General features: G+C 41.5%; 1 protein-coding gene and 1 long non-coding RNA gene across 16 annotated transcripts in view; one reads left to right on the plus strand and one right to left on the minus strand.

The window, feature by feature from the left end:
• Positions 1–12,826, minus strand: part of BBX (BBX high mobility group box domain containing) — a 287,922-nt gene extending 275,096 nt beyond the window's left edge. For 4 of the 8 annotated variants that reach the window (XM_084874024.1, XM_084874015.1, XM_084874016.1 and 1 more), the window contains exons 1-2: positions 12,627–12,826; positions 9,077–9,147 (exon numbers count right to left, since the gene is read on the minus strand). The gene's annotated coding sequence lies outside the window, so the exon portion shown is untranslated. Of the gene's footprint in view, positions 1–9,076; positions 9,148–10,048; positions 10,140–10,800; positions 10,824–11,421; positions 11,657–12,626 lie in introns of those variants that run through there. The other 4 variants (XM_084874022.1, XM_084874017.1, XM_084874020.1 and 1 more) reach the window with 4 other exon arrangements.
• The window catches only part of LOC311617600, a 1,721,005-nt gene that overhangs the window by 874,467 nt on the left and 826,406 nt on the right, over positions 1–20,132 (plus strand). The window lies entirely within an intron of this gene.

Raw genomic sequence — 20,132 nt, forward strand, 5'->3', positions numbered from 1 at the left:
GCAATATATATATAGCCAGCGACTGGAATGGCAAAAACGGACAGAAGAACCGGAGGCTATGCCCACAGTGTAGTAGCCAACCAGCCTAATACAGACCCTGATTGGTTGCCCACCCCCTGAAACTCACAAACGGCTCCACCCCCAGTCAGCCCCCAACACTCTGATGGGAGGGGGAGGAGGGGCAGGGCCAGCCAGACACAACTGCCCCTGGCCCTTCCACCCCACCAACCCAGCCCAATGGGCCCCACAGGGCAAGCCAGCCAGACCCCACCCATGCACGAATTCATGCACTGGGCCTCTAATAAATAATAAAAGCAAAACATTCTTTAGTCATCAACAGTTTCAGTCTATACCAAATGAAGACCTATTTAAGTCTAGCCATAACAATAAATCACATCACCTACTACTTAATTCCTAGAGAATGTGTGACTGTTTTCTTCACAAACTTTTCCTTTTTCTCTGGTTCCACAGAAAATTAAAAGTACAAAGGCAAGATCTTAACTTACATTTTCGTAGTTAATTATTGAAAATAAAGGCATCTAGAACTTCTATGAAGCAATACAACACAAAAATATTCTCATCTGAGAGTAAACTAAATTTGCAAAAAACTTTCTACTTTTACTTTTCTGCTAGAATATAAGAAATGTGCAAATGGCAATAAAGGAAATAGAACCTCTTCATGAAATGTCTCACTACAGTAAACCATAAAAGGAGACTAAATTTTGTTCAATTATACATAAGAAATGTTCAACACAGTAAACATTTCAAATGTTATATAGATATGTGTTTGTGTAAACTGACAATTATAACAAAAAAAGGAATCATGATATCAAAATGGATATATGAGGTTCAATTAATAGGTGTATAGGTGTGTGTGTGTGTGTGTGTATGTGTGTGTGTATGTGTTTAAGCTTTCCTTACCCAGGACAGGAGCCTTTTACACTGCTCAACTTAGGAGGTGCAAATGGTATTAACTACCATTTTGCTTATCTGAATTTATAATCTCTAAAGCCTTCTAGCCTTATATTGGAAGCCAAAGGGTTCCAACAGACAGACAGTTTTACAGTTAAAATATAATGTTAAGATATCTTCCATGATTCACCAGCTTGCAATGAAATCAAAATGTTCAGATGATCAGTGATCAAAGTTAGCAAAAGAATTTTCATTGAGTGAAGTGGGTAGGAATGGCAGATAAATTTCACTTGGCAGATAAATTTTCACAATGGCAGATAAATTTCAGTGTGGACTAAGGAAATTAATATGATAGGATCATAATCCCTTATGTAAAATCCTTGGGTCCAGGTATGCTTTAAATTTTTGTGTTTTTAAAAAGATTAGAGAGAGCCTGGCCAGCATACCTCAGTAGTTAAGTGTTGACCTATGAATCAGGAGGGCACAGTTCGATTCCAGGTCAGGGCACGTGCCGGGATTTCGGGCTTGATCCCTAGAAGGGGGTGTGTAGAAGGCAGCCGAAAAATGATTCTCTCTTATCATTGACGTTACTATCTCTCTCTCCTTCCCCCTTCCTCTCCGAAATCAATATGTGTGTGTGTGTGTGTGTGTGTGTGTGTGTGTGTGTGTATATATATATATATATATATATATATATATATATATTTCAAGAAAAAAGGTCAGAGATATATTGTAATGACTGTGTAGTGTCAGGTGGGTACTTAAAATATCGGGAGGACCACTTTGTAAAGTATATGATTGCCTAACCACTATGCTATATACTTAAGACTAATATAAAATAATATTAAATGTAAACTAATTGAAAAATTAAAGTTTTTTTTAATAAGGTCAGAGAACATATAACATATATTATATATCACTGCTAACTAGATCTATGAATCTAGGGACAGCCCACACAATCAAACATATTCCTATTTCTATAGCAAAGTATGTGATATTCTTTCTAAGTAAGCTTTAAAACTATTTTAAACAAGCCCATAATAGTTTGCATCAGGTTTTCTCTTGCCACCAAACTTTTGGAGAAACAAACAAAAACAAAAATCATTTTTCGGAGAATTTTTTTTTTTTAAGATAAAGGATGTTGACTATATATCCAATACCACTACACATCAAAGTACGAAGACATTTTCAAAATATATACAGCTAATTAATTTACTGGAGATGAAGAAGTACACCCAACTAAAATTTAGCTAAGGAGAAAGATGTTCCTATCAAAAATAATCTTAAAAGTTGTGAAATGCAAAGTTATTTCTTTTTAATTCATTTAGAATGTTGAGACTACTTAAAAATAAATTGTTAGAGAACTCTGATACTATTTGCAGTCATTTGTATTTCTTTGTATTTGACCACATGTTGCATTTTCCCTACCTTTTAGTTTTCATATTGGCTGAGATTTCAGGAATTTGGTGTATTTTTCCCATTCACCTTCTTCACTTGCCCCTCTTTCCTATTTAAGTGCCTATTTTGTACAATGTAATTACGCACTCTGGATGTAATGCTTCCCAATTTTCATGCTTTGACACAAGGATGAGTTTTAATTGGTTGTGAGAAATGCCCTAAGTAGTTACAGTTAAAGTACCACAGTTTATAAAGGGTTTCAAATAAATGTATGGGTATATTCAAAATTTTCATTATGATAATACAATTCTCACTTGTATTCTGACATTCTTAACAGGTAAGGAGGTGGCTTTATCACACTGTGAACTTACATATAAATCCCACCAGGTAATTTATCTATGTCTCTAACCAGGGAAATTGCAATGCCACATGTGTAAATATCAGTTACATGTATCATGATAGAGGAAAGTTTGAGAAGTGATGCTCTAAAATAGGGGTGTCGAACTCAATCAGAGAAGGGGCCAAAATCTAAAATCCAGCCTAAATCGCGGGCCGAATGGTTTACTGAACAGTCATAAACTGACAATGTCATAAACTGACAGCGGAGTGCAGTGATGACAGCGCGGTGCGGGCCACATTGCAAGGCCTGGCGGGCTGGATTTGGCCCGCGGGCCTTGTGTTTGACACATGTGCTCTAAAACATTCCAAGATGTATCAAAGTCATCAGAGAAAATACTCAGATAATCACTTTGAAATATGAAAAGAGTTGTTCTCCTGTCCTATACTTTATCTTTTGTGAGAAGTGGGAAAATTCTCGTCCAAACCTGAAAAAAAAAAAAAAAAAGGCCTGCACATGCCCCAACTATTCTTTTTTTTCCTTCTGATTATTCTTATTTCCTTCAGTAACAAAGTAATTGTCCAACACCTCACATCTAGTGAAAAACACACTAGTGTTTCATGATACTAGGGTTGAAAATTACTTTAGAGGAGAGATTTTCAACCTTTTGCATCTTATAAGTAGAGCCCCAGTGCATGGGATTCGTGCACTGGTGGGAGGCATGGCCTGCAGGGATCTGCCAGCTGTGGAAGCGCAGCTCATCCCAGTCAGCCAAGCAGCTGTGGACCTGCTCATCCTGGTCAGTGGAGCTGAGCTCCCACTGTGAGAGCACACTGACCATCAGGGGGCAGCTCCTGTATTGAGCATCTGCCCCCTGGTGGTCAGTGTGCATCAAAGCAACTGGTCGACCGATTGTTCTGCCATTCCGTCACTGGGCTTTTATGATATAGGATAGGATTACTACAATTCTGCAGCACACCAAAAATACATATATTGCTAATATGACGAAAAAAATTAGGTATAATTTTGATTTATTCACACTGGATGGCTATTGTTGTATTGGCTGTTGTCAATTTTTTACTTGACAATCAAAGGCAGGGGTGGGGAAAAAACAGCCTGCAGACCATATAGAGCTCTCAAAATCATTTGGTTCTGGCCCTGCCAAAACATTAGGGGTGGATTAATTAAATGACCAAATATAGCAGGCTAATTTTTAAGTTGGTAATTTTGTATGGCCCAGAATCTTATATAATAAAAGACTAATATGAAAATTAACTGAAGGGCGTAGCCATCTGTAGAACAACCGGTTGCTATAATGTGCACTGACTACCAGGGTTAGGCACTCAGTGCAGGAGCTACCCCCAGCTCACAGGCCCTCACCAGTGGGGGTGGGGGGCAGGGCCGGCAAGTGGACAGCACCAGGCCAGCCAAAGGCGGGTGCCAGTGGGGGCCCCCCAAATGCCCTGCCGGTTGCCTCACGGATCTATCCCGAAGGTCGGCCAGGCCTAGGGACCCTACCCACACACGTTTTCATACACCAGGCCTCTAGTGATAACACAGATGTCCAAATGGCACTCGGCAGAAGAAAGATTCCCCACCCCTGATCTAATGGAAAGAGATCAGTGCCCCTGACCAAATAGTCAGGAATTCCACATTTAAAAAATTCTTGTAGCACACTGGTGCTACAGCACACCAGTTGTAAATTGCTGCTTCAGGGAAAATAAAAATTAAAGGTACCATTTTGAGAAATTTCAATCTTAGGGGGAGTTAGGGTGAAGTGTGATGTAACTATGAAAACTTATACTATATTATGAGTGCTGACTCTGGATAAGGGTCATTTACTGACATTGTTTTTGTAATTCTCATTCTGTTTCCTGGGAAATATTAATATGTCCTTTTGCACATAAGATATTGAAAGTTTATTCTGAAGTGACATGCTCAAACTCTCTCAGCTTAGTAAGCTACAGAGGCAGCACTGTTCCTTGCACCATACCTATGAATATCTACAGAGGGGCAAGGAGGTCCTCGCAGTATTGCAAAATGCTGACTGAAACGTAGCCATGGAATCTTGAAGCTAGAAGAGACCTCAGCAGTCATCCATACTCCATGCATGACTTCCATTCAATCTTTATCCATCTGTCCCTTATAGCAGTTTCTCAAAGTGTGTCAGAGTACCCTGCACCTGTTTCAGTATCCCCTGCAGAACTATTTGAAATGCAGAATCCTGAGCCCTCCACCAGACACACTGAATCAGAATACCTGAGGGTGGGGCCCGAGGACCTCCACTTTCAGCAAGTACTCCAGCGTGGTGTTTCTCAAACTGTACATCATAAAAAATCAACTTAGTAAATGATACTCTTTATTTTTTAGTAAAATGATTTGGAACAGATTAGATTTGTAGAGTTGGATAGGAATAGAAAATATCATAAGGCACTGCTCTTAGTACTGTTTCAGAAAACTTTTCAGTTTTTATATGTGGATTGGGATACAAAAGTTATTTCCTTTCACACACCTCAGTTAAAAAACATTGAAGAAATACAGTTGCTTTAAACAATTATTTGTACTTGTTTTTATTTCTCCTTTGAAATAAATTATCGGTCTTTTAATTATTTCCTTGTATGGAATAATTCATTAATAAAATCCTTCCATGTCCTTTTTAGAATCTGTTATTCCATTCCAGGAGCTTATTTGCCTTCTGATCTTTTCAGCCAAGGGCCATGTTTAGCTATTGGTTTAATTACTTAATCAGTATTTTACAATATTTTTATTTTTTTCTAAGATTTCATAAAATCCAATTTATTCTTATTTTTACTTTGTATTTTATACAACCACCTCATACCTGAAGTCATTTCACTAGATCTTTGAGTTGACTCACACATTTTAACTTAGTAAGTTTATATTTTGGTAAGTTTGTCAATGCTTCATGGTCTATATTAGTATTTAATCATGTAAGTCTTTCATTTCCTTAGTATTCCAACTTCTCTCTATATATACTTTTAGATAGAATTCTCCAGCAGCTTGCCTTATGTTATATTTCCATTGTATAATTGATACTTATTTTAATTCTCACCTTATCTCTTTATTTGAAAGAAAAAAATGAAAACATTAACACATGAGGATTTTTCTGGGTATACCTTTATCATTTTAAAATGATGTCCTGGCATTTCAAGGAACTGTAATTGCCTTCTATGGAATAATATGCACACATACGAATGTTGAGTGAAGTTATACTCACAAAGTGCTTTCCTCAGGTATGACTTCAAATATAGAAATCTCTGCAATTCGACTCAGTATGTGATAACTGCCCTTGAGGTAGTACAAACCCACTGATTGAATGACAGTCCCAGAATTTTCAAACTGTAAGATCTTCCATTCAGTCTTTGGCCTTAGTCTTTACTTCCCTCAGAGCAGTGTTCTCAAAGTGTAGCCTGAGGACCACCTGCACCAATTTACCTGGGGCATGTGCTAAAAAAAGAAGCCAGGATATTACAATGCTCTTATAATTTAGATTATTTTCATTTCACAGTGAGAGGAAGAAAACTGACTAAAAATATAGGATACTACTCAGACCTATTTTAAAAGGTACCCTTCACAATGAAATGTTAAAAAAAAAAAAAAAAAAAAAGGTAGATTTCAAACAAGTTCAAGAAAAGTGTCACCCTCTTAAGTTAAGCACCTGCTTAAGTTACCATTTTAAAATACAGGTATGCCTCAATGGTGGTCATGCAATATGCCACAGTTAATTGCCTAAATTTACTAATTTAGAACATTTAAATATCACAATTTTAAACATTTTTGCACTTTTGTAAGACAGCAATAATTTCAGGATGTCCTTTAGTACAACAAAAACAGGCATGCCTGTAACGACTCTATTTTCAAAAAGATTTTTTAATAGGGTTGAGATGTGAAGTCTTTATTACTTCTATTAAAGTACTCTAATATTAAAGTAATTGATATTCATGGTAAGATCCCATAAAACATGGCTGTTGCTTTACCCATGCACTTTACGAAATGTAGGAAAACATAAACTTTAAGTATGTTAGCTGTTGATTAATAATTAAATATTATGCTTATAATTTTACTGAAAAATATGGCTAACTTTAACTGCCTAGTTAGGTTTTATGAGTTGCACCAGGTTAAGATTGTCTTTTTCTTCTTTACTACATACAAAAAAACCCTTATCAATTACATAGTTTCTTACAGCACAAATGAACAATAATTATTACATATTCACCCTAGCTTTCACTCAAATGTCTAAAAACAATTTTGTTTCAATAGTCTAAGTATAAAGATCAGGTCTTGAAGGTCAAAGGTGGCATACACTTTTAAAAGCAGAGCTATCTCACAAACTCTCAAACCTGGGACCTCTTTTTTTTTTTTTTTTTTTTTTTTTTTTTTAATTTGGATACTAAGATCAAGATGGATTTTAAAAAGTATGAAAATTGCAAATTTTTGTTAATATCTAAGTCTCCAGTGAAAGATTCTTTCTAAAACTGCCAGAGTACCTCCAAGTATATAGCACTGAAAATCAACATAGGTAATTCTCCTTTTCGATAGCGAGCATTAAAAATGAAATGCAAATTAAGGCTTCAGTTTCAGAACTTAACAGAGATATGCAGAATAATGAAATGTGAAGTTTGGGAAATTTTGGCAATGTAGAGGCAAACCTTTATCTAAATTCTTATTTTGATAATCAAGCCTCAAATGCAAATAACTAACAATTCACTGTTAGGGTGACTTTTAGGTCATTACAATAAGTTTTGAACTATAAAAACTACTCTGACTTTTAAAGACCAAGACTATTCTTGAAAATATTGTTTTAATGAAGCAGTTATTTGATATCTCAAAGAAATATAAAAGACTATCAAATAGCTTTTATTGTGGAAATTATAGAATCCCATTTAAAATATATCCATGGGAAAAGAACTAACATTAAAAGTTTGCTCCAGTGAACAAAATAATGTGCAACTATGGTGTTCTTTAGTAATCAGGATGTACTTTGAATGTTCTTTTCGTTCAAAAGTGAAAAAAACTTCTCTTCCAAACAAGCTTTAAAAAAAAAAAGTCAAAGACATGAAATCCATATATTTTGGTGTGCACTAAATTCATCTTACAGAACCATCTCATTCTGACCACTCCAATTGGCCTGTTTTATATGTGATATATTAGGAAAATCTCAAAACTACCTAAAGTAATGTAATTACATTCCATAAAAGATGCTAGATATTTTAAATTATATGTCAGCTAAGATTCTCAGCAATACTTTATATTATACCTCAGAGAAGGTTCTCAGCAATGTCAAAGTATATTTTGCTACTGTCTAGAAACTACCAGAAAGGCTTGGTCTTCAAACTCAATCCCTCTTCATACTAAGAGGACCTTTAAGAATGCACACAGTATCCCAGGAAGCCAAGAAACAATACAGAAAAGTTTCCTTTTCTTTTTCTTTTATGAAAAATTGAGTCCAAGTCCATTTTCATCCACAAAATATAATTCCATCTTCACTGTGGTAATGAAAAAGCACCGTAGTTGATTTACACAATTTAATACAACCAGTTTTCTTAACATATATGCAACTTGACAGTACCTGAGGATTTTTTTTATTGTGGAGGGACAAAATTTTAAGTTGGTTTTCTATATTTGGGCTCACCATGATGCCTTCAAATGCTCTATAAACCCTCAGTTTTCAGCTAGACAATTCATTACTTCTCACAAACTTTTCAGACACTTGTTATCCCACACATTATTTCAGATTCTTCCTTACAAGAGACATACATCTGAAAAAGTCATTTAATAATGAATTCCAAAGTCACTATTTATTGTATCTGTAGGCTGTTAAAATGTACCAAATTTCCCCACATGCTTAAATTTTGAAGGAAATTAGGATCAATTTGGTCCCGGTTATTTGCCTTTAGAATCAAGCTGGTTGGTACACTAAATGCTAGATGTACTACACTACCCAATCCACCCTGCCCCACAAAAGTAACTGTCACAAACAACAGACGTTACCCAAGAAAGAAACCTAGGAAAGAGTAAGCAAATGCCGCTCGCTATAATGAGAGGTCTTCTCCACAATGCTTCTTTGGGTTTTTAATAATTGTCTCCATTTATAAGCTGCAATCTTTCCACAAGATTATCTAGCATTAAATATCCTAGGCCTCCAATTCTGTAAATTACATTATTAATTAAAATCCCCTATTTGAAAATAAGTTTAACGTGAAGTGAACATTTAAACAATCTTAAAATATTAGTAATAGCAGCTGAACTCTCAATACTGAGAATCCTAAATTGGCTTCTGTTGTGGGAACTTCAGGGAAACAAGCTTTCTGGGGTGTTGCAAGCCCAATAAAGCATCCTCTACAGTTAAGGACCCTTTTATCACGACTCACAGCCATCCAGGTCTCCTGTATGAGGAATTCGCATACTTACCCAGGAAGGCAAATGGAAAGTACACTGGAAGAAGATGAACTGCGGCAAAGCCTTTGTCATATGATAGTGACCTATAAAGTATCAAATAAAGGCACATCATCAGTATTGGTAGGGCTTTACAAGAGTCCCAACTCCTGCGACATCTATCAAGGATCCGGAAGCTAGAAGTCCATCTCCCACCAACCCCTCCCCTTCCTCCACCCCCACATGCTGGAACTGTGGGGCAGGGAAGGAGGCCAAGAAGTCCCCTGTATTCAGAGGGCAGAGGCTGAGGGTAGCCCAGCTGGCATTTCAAGGTGCCTCAAGCAGCCTCTCTCCAGACTCCCCGTATGTGCAAAGCAGAAAGTTGATCCATTCCGCAAACCCAAAGCCCACCCCGCGATCATTCATCAACTTGCACAAGTGATCGCCACCCCCAGGACAAATACACCAGCAAGTAACCAAATCATAGCCATGGATCGGCAGCCGGAGCCTCCTAAGTGCCCAGGAGCCGGCGGGAGGGAGCACTGCGATGGCAGCGGATCCAGGTAGCGCAGCCTGAGCTCGGCCCTGCGGATCAGGGCTGCCACCCACAGCCCTCGCCCAAACGCCGGGCTCCGGTCACCATCCCGAGATTGGAGATTGGAACCCAGCGTGGAAGCACGTTCCCAGTGCCCAGGGCGGCAAGTGCGGGGCCACCAGCCCGGGGCTAGGGGGGCTAGGGGAGCTAGGAAACGGAGAGGGAGAGGGAGAGGGAGGAAGGGAGGGAGGGAGCCAAGAGATCCCACCCACCCTGGCTTTGTTGCTGGTCACCATCAAGTTTGCATCTTAGTACAAAATGTCGATCTTAAAGGCTGACAAGACAGAGAGGCAGAGGGAGAAAGAGAAAGGGGATAGAGTCCATCTTGCTTTGGGGAAGAGGGGGGAGAGAGGAAAACACACACTGAAGTGCAAGCAACCCCACACGCCGGGGCGTAAAAGTCTGCTCAACACCTTTTCCTAACGGAGGAGCAACGAGTGGGGCGTCCCCGTGCCCGCGGCCGCTCCAACTGGCGGCAATCGGAGCAGAAAAGCCTCCCTCTCCTCCTCTTCCTCCTTCTTCCCCTCCTCCTCCTCCTCTCTCTCCTCCTCCTCCTCCTCCTCCTCCTCGTCGTCCTCCTCCTCCTCCCGCGGGCCCCGCCGCTGCCTCCGCTGCCCCCGGGGAGGCACGGCCGCCGGGCCCGGCGCTGCCATTCGGGGCTCGGACCGCGCGGCGCGTGGGGCCGGTGGCCGCGCGGGGCCGGGTCCGCGCCGGGGACCCCGCACCCCGCGCCGCGGGCTCGGCCACAGGGGTCGCCGCGAGCAGAGGTGGTGGCGGCGCCGCGCAGGGGGGCGCGCGGGGGGGGGGGGGGGGAGAGAGAGAGAGAGAGAGAGAGAGAGAGAGAGAGAGAGAGAGAGAGAGAGAGAGAGAGAGAGAGAGAAGGAGCCCCCCACGCCGCGAGTGGGCAACCCCCGGGGGTGGCGCCGGAGGTCCCTCCCCCGGCGGGGAAAGCACCCGGGTCCCCGGCAGCCCGGCGTCCGCCCGCGGACGGGCGCGGAGGGCTGGACGTGTCCGGAGCAGGACGGGCAATGGTTTCAGAGCCCCAGGCCAGTGGATCAGAAGCAGAGGCAGAGCTCGCTCCCTGCGTCCCCATCCCCCACCACCTCCACCCACCTTCCCCTCCGGGGCTCCCCCCAACCCCGCGAAACTTTTCAGCAAGGTCCACCTGGGCGGATGGGTCCTCCTCCGGCGGCCAGAATATGGACCGGACCCTCCACGCCGGGAGGGGAGGGGGATGCACACCGCGTCTCCCTTCCTACCGAAAGGAAAGCAAAAAATAGCAAATAGCTGCTCTCTCCCTGGCTCTCCCTCTCGCCTCTCCCCCCCCCCCTCCCCTCTGTCGTACATGTTGTGTCTTAGCTTTTTGCATCGTTTCGTTTTACCTTCCTCATTTAAGCAGAAAGGATCTCGGATATTTCACCCATGAACGTGTTCCAGATTCCTGGGTTCAGGGGAGGTGGGGGGGGGGGGGGTCCCTGGACACGACTGGACTCGGGGTTAGGTCTCAGTTACGTTAAGTTTCATGACCATACCCCCCAAAAACATAATAAAAATAATAATACGTTTCTCTGAGGGTGAGCGAGCGAGACGAGGTGGAGGAGGAGGAAAGGAAACCTCGCGTCTGATTTCTGTAAATCTGCTGGCGACCCGGATCGCGGCGAACACCAGGGGACCACGCGTGTGGCTCAGGGGGGCTGGGGAGCCCTTCCCGGGGGCACCGACCCCGTCCCCGGGCACAGGATCTGCAAGTTTTCTGTCATCGCGACCGTGCAAAGCCACAACTTACCTCCCGAGAGGAGACTTTCACCAGCCGAGGCCTTCCTCCTCCTCCTCCCCGCCGCCGCCGCCGCCACCCCCAGCCTCGCTCTCTCTCCCTCCACCTTAAACTTATTGACACAACATAATCCCACATTCAAGCAAAACCCTGACACAGCCTCCCTCCTCTCCCCCCTCCTCGCTCTCTTCCCTCCCGTTCTCTCTCTCTCTCTCTCTCTCTCTCTCTCTCTCTCTCTCTCTCTCTCGTCCTCCCCCCCCCCCACCGCGTTCCCTCCCTCTCCTCCTCTCTCCCCTTCTCAATCGCCCTCTTCCCTCTCCCCCTATTCTCCCTCCCGGGGCCACTCCGGACCTAAAACAGCACTTTCTCTACTCGCCGAGCATTGGGGTGCGGGCTGGGGGGTGAGAGGGCAGCGATCCGCGGGGCCGGAACACCCCAACCCCAACTCTCCAGGCGAACGAGAGCCCCCGGGGCTGCTGCTGCTGCTGCTGCTGCTGCTGCTGCTGCTGCTCCTGCTCCCGGCCCCGACGCAGCCCACGGAACGTTCCACGAGTCCCCCGCGGGGCTGGCTCCCCGCACCTTCCTCCGGCCCCGGCGCCCCAGGCCCCACCTCCCCGGCAGCCGAGCGAGCGAGAGAGCGAGCGAGAGCCCGGGCTGCGATCCGCGTACTTTCGCCAGATGAAGTTTGGGGCTCCCCGGGCGGCCGCCCGCCGGCGTGGGGGCTGTTGTTGTTTTCCTCCGGCTGCTCCCGCCCGCGCCCCGGCCCCCCGCGCCCCCTCCTCGGGCGGCGCTCGCCCGGGTGCCGAGAGGTGCTGGTTTGCAAACGCAGCCTGGCACCGGCTGGCCTACTCCTCCCGGCCCGGCCCCCCGCCGCCCGCCCGCCCGCCCGCCGCCCGCGGGCACTGCCCCCGCGCCCCCCGGGTCCCCGCCCGCGCGGCCGCCGCGACCCTCGCCCCCGACCTCCCGCGACCCAAAGTTTTGGCGGCGGGGAAAGTGCCCGGGGCGCGGGCCGGCCGGCGGCGGCGGCTCCCGGCGGCGCGCGGGGCTCCCTCGGTCTTCCTCCCTCAAGTCCACCCTACCGGCCGCCGCCGCCGCCGCTCCCGCCGCGGAGCCCTCGGGGCTGCAGCCGGGCGGCTCGCAAGTGAGTCGGGGAAACAGAAAGTGCGGGGCGAGCGCCCGGGCGGGCAGGGCTGCGGCGGCGGCGGCGGGGCGCTTACCTCGCGGGCTCGCCGGCCGCGCGGGCGGGTGTGTGCGTGGCTCGCCCCCCGCGGCCGCCGGGCTCCTCGCTGGGAAAGTGGAGAGGAGCTGGCGGCGCCGCGCTGCTGCCTCCGCGCCCGGCACGCCGCTCCGCAGACAGCCCGTGCAGCCCGAGCCCGGCCGCGCTCGCTCTATAGAAGGCGGCCCGCCATTGGCCCGCGCGCTGACGGACAGCCCGCGCGGCCAAACAGGAGGCCCGTTACACCCCGACACACGCGCGCACACACACATTTCACGGAGACACACAAAGATCATCACATTTTTTTTCTGTTTTCTCATGTGCGGGACCTGTAGGCAAGCGGGAGAGGGACAGGTTAGGGAGGCCCCGGCAGAGTGAGGAAGGGGCGGAAAAAGCCTGTGGGCTGCGAGTTGCAAGGCTTGAAACGGGTGTCGATTTGACTTGGGAGGGGGATAGTGATAAACTAGAACTCCCCTGGATATGGAAGTGAGGGTTTTGGTGGTTTTTTTTTTTTTAAAATCGTTCCTGTGTGGTGCCCCATAGAAGAGGCATGCATGATGTTAGGATTGTACAGCCTGACCTGGCTGGTCAGGGACTTAAGAAAGGCTTTCATCAGCTTGGGTTTCTTTGGTCAATGGGTTAGCTATCACATAGGCCAAAATAGTGCAAGATAAGTTTATTAGGACGATCTTACGTCGAGGTTGGTAATGCTTCATTCCGAGGTAAATTCAGGAAAATCAATACAGAAATACACAGAAGCAACGATAAACATTTTACTGAAATCGCCAATCTACTTTGAGCTGGTCCGAGAACTGCAAGTCACCTGCGTGGGCATACACAGTGCTATAAGGTAGAATAAGTCACGGAAGATTGTCTATGGTCCCTCTCTTTTAAAACTAGACATTTGAGTCACTATTGCAAGATTTGTGTTTTTGCGTATTACATATATGATATTGACCTTACATATTTCACATCATATGTGAACATCACATGTAGGGTGACTTTTGGAGATAGTGAATCCAAGCGGTTCTTTTAATGTTTTTTTTCTATTATGCGTCTTTGGCAGATTATATTTGACAGATCTAGATAAACAGGTCAACAGGTTGCTGGGGTGGGTGGTGTGCAAAGCTGGAAATTAAGATGAATAAATTTTAGACCCAACTTTTAAACTAGCTGAACCAATTTTGAGCAAATAACTTAGTCACTTTAATGTTCAGAATTGGTTTTAGGTTTTATTTTCATTTTTTCTTTTAAAATTAAAATAAGAAGCTTTCCCCAGTTTATTTTCATTAAATGTTTATTTATCATCTACTATATACCAGGCATAGTCATAGGCTCTAAATGTTTTCTTAAGAGTGCTTCTGATTTAAGAGTCTGTGAGTTACTCTTAAACACAAACATTTTGAAGATTAAATAAACACTACAATTGTATGGCCTAAATGCATGGCTTTAAAACTTTAAAGGAACTTACTTCAAATCCCCTTTTATTTCTTTGGTGCTATCTTACAGTTTTCCTCTCATAACCATAAAGTTATCAAATGAGAGAGAGACAGGGAGAGAAATAGATACTGAGAAAACTAAAGTTTATGAAGTTTAGTAAACAGTGATATTTAGAAACGTGTTTTGTTTATTTTTTAATGAAAATAACTTTTAAAAGGGAAACGTCTTTCATAACACAGCATTTTACACTGATAATATTAAAGGTTATATTTAATGACGCTGCATTTAGTTGACAGAAGGAACAAAGTGTTCTTTACCCACACTACACTGCTATGAGGTCGCTTCTAAGTTATTATCTGTTTTGCATTCAAGTTTGAAGACTTCTAACAGTAAGAGAAATGAGACAGAGACAAATTACCTAACCTGCTCAATATTTCGCAGAATATACCAATGATGAAGGGACTTAAACCCAGGACTGGACTCTTCAAATTCAACACAGGTTTTGAGTAACTTGATGATTCCTTCAAAATGACAAACTTTGGGGACCAGAGGTAGATAAAGAAAAGAAAAGAAAAAGAAAAAAGAAAAAAAAACTCTTAGGATTTCACTGTGCTCTTTTTTAAAGAAGAAAAAAAAAATCAACACAAGTTGCTATATTTAATTGCTTCATGAAGTGTTGTGAATTATTTGCTAGTATATTTATGTTATGAAAAATATAAAAGACAAGCTCATTCCCCACCCATGAACCTAACCCAACCATAGGAAAACATTCCTTATTTCTTTATGATTTGGGATTTTTTTAGTTGAGTTATGCTGAGTTTAGCAGAATTATTTAGAGCTATAGTTTCAAACCTTTTAGATCTTGCATTGCTATCAGTAAAATGTTTGAGCGTGTACCTAAATACATGTATAAAATGTACCACTACATTCATGTATTTTTATTATTACAGAGCCTACACTCACAAAAATGAAATGAAAAAGCATGAAATAAAAATAAATTAAGAGTTTTAATCTTCCCAGATTCCTATGTTATAGCCTTAGCACAGGCCACAGGGTTTTGCATTCAAGTTCAGAGACTTCTGACAGTGAAAGGTGATAACTGGCCAGGGATGATACAAGAGAGCATAAAGTGCTTAGAAATAACTACTGGGAAACTGGTGGGTTAACAGGGCCTTTAGATCAAAAGAATGACACATTTAAAAAACACACACACATTACATATCAGTGGCATGTTAGGCATCATGTGGCAGTATGATCCATCATTTAATCTTTGTTTGCAAATCACTTATTAGAAAGGATGTATGTGTTAGGCACTTGTGCGTGCCAGATTCTGGAAAAGGAAACCTGCCTGCTCTGGAAGTGATGGAATGGAATAGAATGCCAGTCTCGTGTGTGGTAGACAGGGCCTTACCGCTCAGTAAAGAAACGAGGCTTAGAAATCAATGTAATATATTACTTTACCATTTAGAAAATATTTTTTTGCATTTTAACTATCTCATTTAAGAATAAACATTGAGACATTTTAAGTGCCAGTGATGCTCAAAAATTAAAAATCTGTTCAGGAAAAATCAAAGCTTTCATAAAGTTCATTCAATTTTTGTAATGTAAATCTATGAAGATAAAAATCTATGAAGATAGTTATGGGTAAAAGGGTCTACGGTTTTCCTTTCTTGTTTTCACATTTGACGATATAGGTTAAGTTCATATGGTTAGCATAATCTTCCTTCTCATGGCCTCGATTTTTCATTATCTTAATTTTATTTTTACAGTTCTCTGTTGTAAACCACATAAAATAATTTTTTGAAAGTAAATTTAAATATATGTAAATGTGTATGTATAAGTGTGTATGTTGTTTATGTAGGTCTATAAATAAGATTTTGTTTCTTTATTCATATATTACTTCTGTATACTAATTCCAATCCTGATGTCACTACTTCCTAAATGTAAACTTGGAAAAAATCCTTAATCACTCTAAGACTCAGTTTCCTAGTTTATAAAATGGGAATAGTAAGAGTATCCATAAATAAAATAATCTATGTAAAATGTTTAAGCCAGGACACACTAAATATTCAATAAATATTATTTTTATTTGTCTTCCTACATACAAGCCAGTGACAGCTATTTTACAGAAGGTTATAAGACTTAACCCTCTTATCAAATGGAGTTTATGAAACCTGTTGCAATTTACTTCCAGTGTTGACAATTTCCTTTTAGCCTACATTCAACTAACTTCAGCATAAAAAGGAGTTAAGCCTGATCCCAGGAAAAAGCAAACATTTTATTGGGTGGCCATTATTAAACACCTAAAAAGGCATACTTGTAATAAATCACTCTTTGAAACAAGCCTTGTTTTGTGCATTGAAACTCTAGATAGTTGCACTGATGAGGGTCTGCCTTGCATAAGTTTTTGGCTTATATTTGACCTTGCTGAGCTCACTTTTTTCTCTGTAAAAGAAATTAATAGAGAAGGGGAAAAAAAAAAGAAAGAAAAAAAAACAAACCTCTCCTCAAGGCCAATGCAAAGAGACTAAAAATTGAAACTCAGACAACTGAACGAGTTCTCAATACCAATGCAAAAATTTGTAATCTCAAAGAAAACCAGCTTCTACTTGGTCCCAGCAGAGTAAGGGATTTATACCTTGCTTTCCTAGAGTGACATTAGGCAAAGCTGCTCATAATTCCCACTCTCCTGTGATCTTCTGTAGCAGTTTATCTGCATTATTCTTAAGGCATTAAATACCTGGCCTTGTGTTACATTATCTGTGTATTGATAGAGGTCTCTATTTGATGGCAAACACCTTGAAGAAAATCATGATGTTCCATTAATCATTTTGTTATTCAACAGTGGCTAGCACAATAGTGTGTGCATTGCCTAACATGTAACAATTAACAAAGATTTATTTAAAAAAAAAAAAAAAAAACAAGTCATGAAAAAGACTCTAAATTCTAAGAAGGACAGAGAAAATCTACAGAGAGAAGTGCCAGAGAAAGTTGGGGGTCCCAGGTATGGGGAATATAACTTACATTAGTCATCAAAGATTACACCTTTCTTTCGTTTCAATTTTCCAAATCACATGTAAGATAGCCTAGCATACTCACAAATATATCCACATGAGGTAGGTGAGACAGATAGAGGGACCTTCTTTTTAAAGATGAAAAAAAAAAAAAAAAAAAAAAAAAAAAAAAGAAGCAGGGAAAGGCTAAATGATTCCCTTACATCATAATCCAGCGAGTAGCAAAGCTGGGTTAGTACTAAAGTTCTAGCTACCTAGTTCTGCAGGCTAGCTGCCTTTGGAAGTAGGAAGAATACCCAAGGAGTCATTTAAGGATCAGACCATAAAAATAGGTCTCTGAGTGGACGATGATTTTCCACTAATGGATTTGAAAATAAAGTCAGTAAGCACTAGCATTAGATGGTCCCTCTAGCCTCTTTCTCTTTAGAAGCTTTAACAACATCCCCAACAAGGTAGGCTGCGGTGACACATCGAGCTCCTGGGAACTCCCTTCTTCCCAAATCTGTTTTATCTTCTGATGATTTTGAATGGTAGGCTTCTTCCCAAAATTTAACATAATTCCTTTCCTCTTCAGTGTTATCCATCACTCCTTTTTCCATTTCCTTGTTACCACACAGAACAATCTAAATTCCTTTTCCCTGTGACACTTGAAATATGTGAAGATAGCTCCCATGACCACCTCCTGCCTTGAGTTGTGTCTTTTCCAGGCAAATAGTCCCGGTTCCTTAAAACATTCTTCCTAGGACACCATTCTCTATTCTTAGTCTTCTCTTAAACTTTGCCTATTATCTTTGTTTGTATGCTCCTTCAAGTGGCATATCCAGAGCAGGTGGGGGCTGAGGCTCTGTGCAAGACAGCATGACCAAGGCTCCCTATCTTTGAAACAAAGTTTCTACTTCTGCAGCCGAGATGGAACACTCTGCTGACCAATATTGTTATTCTCAAAAAAAATTTTTTTAAGTGTGTGCTATTAAACAACCTGCTTTATCCCCCCAAAATGTATACATACTTTAACAGCTAATAGCACAATTTTGAAAATTGAATGTATTTTAATAAACACTGCATTAAAACTATTCAAAATGTGTGAATGTATTTTGGGAGGCCCTGTATAATTTATTTTAGGAAACTGAGACATACACTTTAATGACCCAGGTATTGCACAGTGGTTAAGATCCAAGGCTTTAGAGTTATAACAATCTGGTACACAGATTCATGCACATTGAAAGGAAATTAATTACAAGAAATATTTTAATATCACTGTTCGCCCTTTCTCTATAATAGAAGTGTCAACCAAATTCAGGATCAACAATGGCAGATCAAAACACATGTGAGTGATTGGGCCAGTGAGAGCTTTATATGTATAAGAGCTTTATTTATATGCTTGAGGGAGTCAATGAGCCTTTTATATGTAGAGATAAACTTGCTTAATTAGACCTGCTTTCTTTTCTTTCTTTTTTTTTTTTTTTTTTGATTCAATTAATATTTATTGACCAGTTGTCTTATACCAAGCTCTGTTCAAGATTATGGGGATCTAAAAATGAATGCAATAAACCTCTGACCCCAAGGATCTTACATCCTAATGGAAGAGATCAACTATAAATACATAAATGAAAAAAATTAGATAATTCTCAATAGAAAACATTTATTTTACAGTGTATCTTCACGTGATTTCAGCTATTAAAACCACACACATTTTCCCTTATTATTCACTACTTGTTTTAAAAGTTACTGAGTAATTAGACCTGCTTTCTGATTTAGCTATTTTTCCAGCCCAGTGAAGCACCCCAACTTCTCTTTCAGGTAATTGTCAGCAACACAGCAGTAAATATCAACACGAATCAGATCATTATTATAAATCATGCAGGGAGAAAAAAAAGGGTAAAATATTTAACTGTAGCAGTGTTTGACTATGTTCTGTGCAGTGAGAAAACCTGATGTCATTTTCAAGTTCCACCATTTCTTACTTTTCAGTCGGTTCAAGGTTGAAAACTTTCTAAATCTCCATTTTCCAGCAAATGAAAAGAAAATTGGTTTCTACCAAGTCTCCTATCTACCTACTCCAAGACTTCTGTGAGGATCAAATGAGATGAGGCATGGGAAAACACTTCACAAACATTTGGTTAAACTGTAAAATGTTTGCACCTGGCTGTAAAGCAAGCCGGGTTCCTAGGCTGAAGAAACTCTAAGGAAGCCAGGTATTGCTATGTGACGTCATTACCTGGCACCCACAGCCACCGTTTCCGGACTGGGCTGGGCTGTGGGCCACATTTTGCTCCATGGGGTCTAGGCAGCGTTGGCTGTGATTTGGTGGGGTGTCACTCTGGGGTGGTGGCGGGTCCTGTGTCCCACTTGGGGGAAGCGGAGTGTTGTTTTGTCAGAGCCAGGTTTGTGGTGTCATTTATTTTTAAAAGGCCAATGCACATCATGTCAGCTCCTGCGTTGAGAGTCTGTCCCTGGTGGTCATTGTGTGTCATAGTTACTGGTTGGACGGATGAACGCTTAATCATATATATATATATGTGTGTATATATATATATATATATATATATATATATATATATATGTGTGTGTGTATGTATGTATATGTATGTATATATATATACATACACATATATATATATTACATTACTTGGCCCTAGCACTAACTTTGTGGACTTTGATATATTATATAACCTCTCTTTGCTTCAGTTCTTCATGTATAAAAGTGATGGGAATTTATACCTTGTAAGATTATTTTAAGAATTAAAATAATATATGTAAAATATTTAAAACAGAGCTTGTCATATAGCACCCAATAAATGGTCAAGTTTTTTTTTGTTTTTGTTTTTGTTTTCCTGTAGCTGATGAGACTCAGCTCAGAATTCCATTTTGTCACATCCTTTTGTATGTTGATTATTTAATTCAGCATATTTCTATTGATTTTACCATCTTTGGTTCATTCACACATTTGATGCCTTCCTTACATTTTTTTCCAAGTCATTTTTAAAAGCATAGACTAAAGCAAAGCCCAGAGCACCAGCCTCCCAGTGGGTTAGCATTGATCATTAATCAGC

The sequence above is a fragment of the Pipistrellus hanaki genome, assembly GCF_964339955.1.
Source record: "Pipistrellus hanaki genome assembly, chromosome: 2".
Classification (NCBI taxonomy): Eukaryota; Metazoa; Chordata; class Mammalia; order Chiroptera; family Vespertilionidae; genus Pipistrellus; species Pipistrellus hanaki.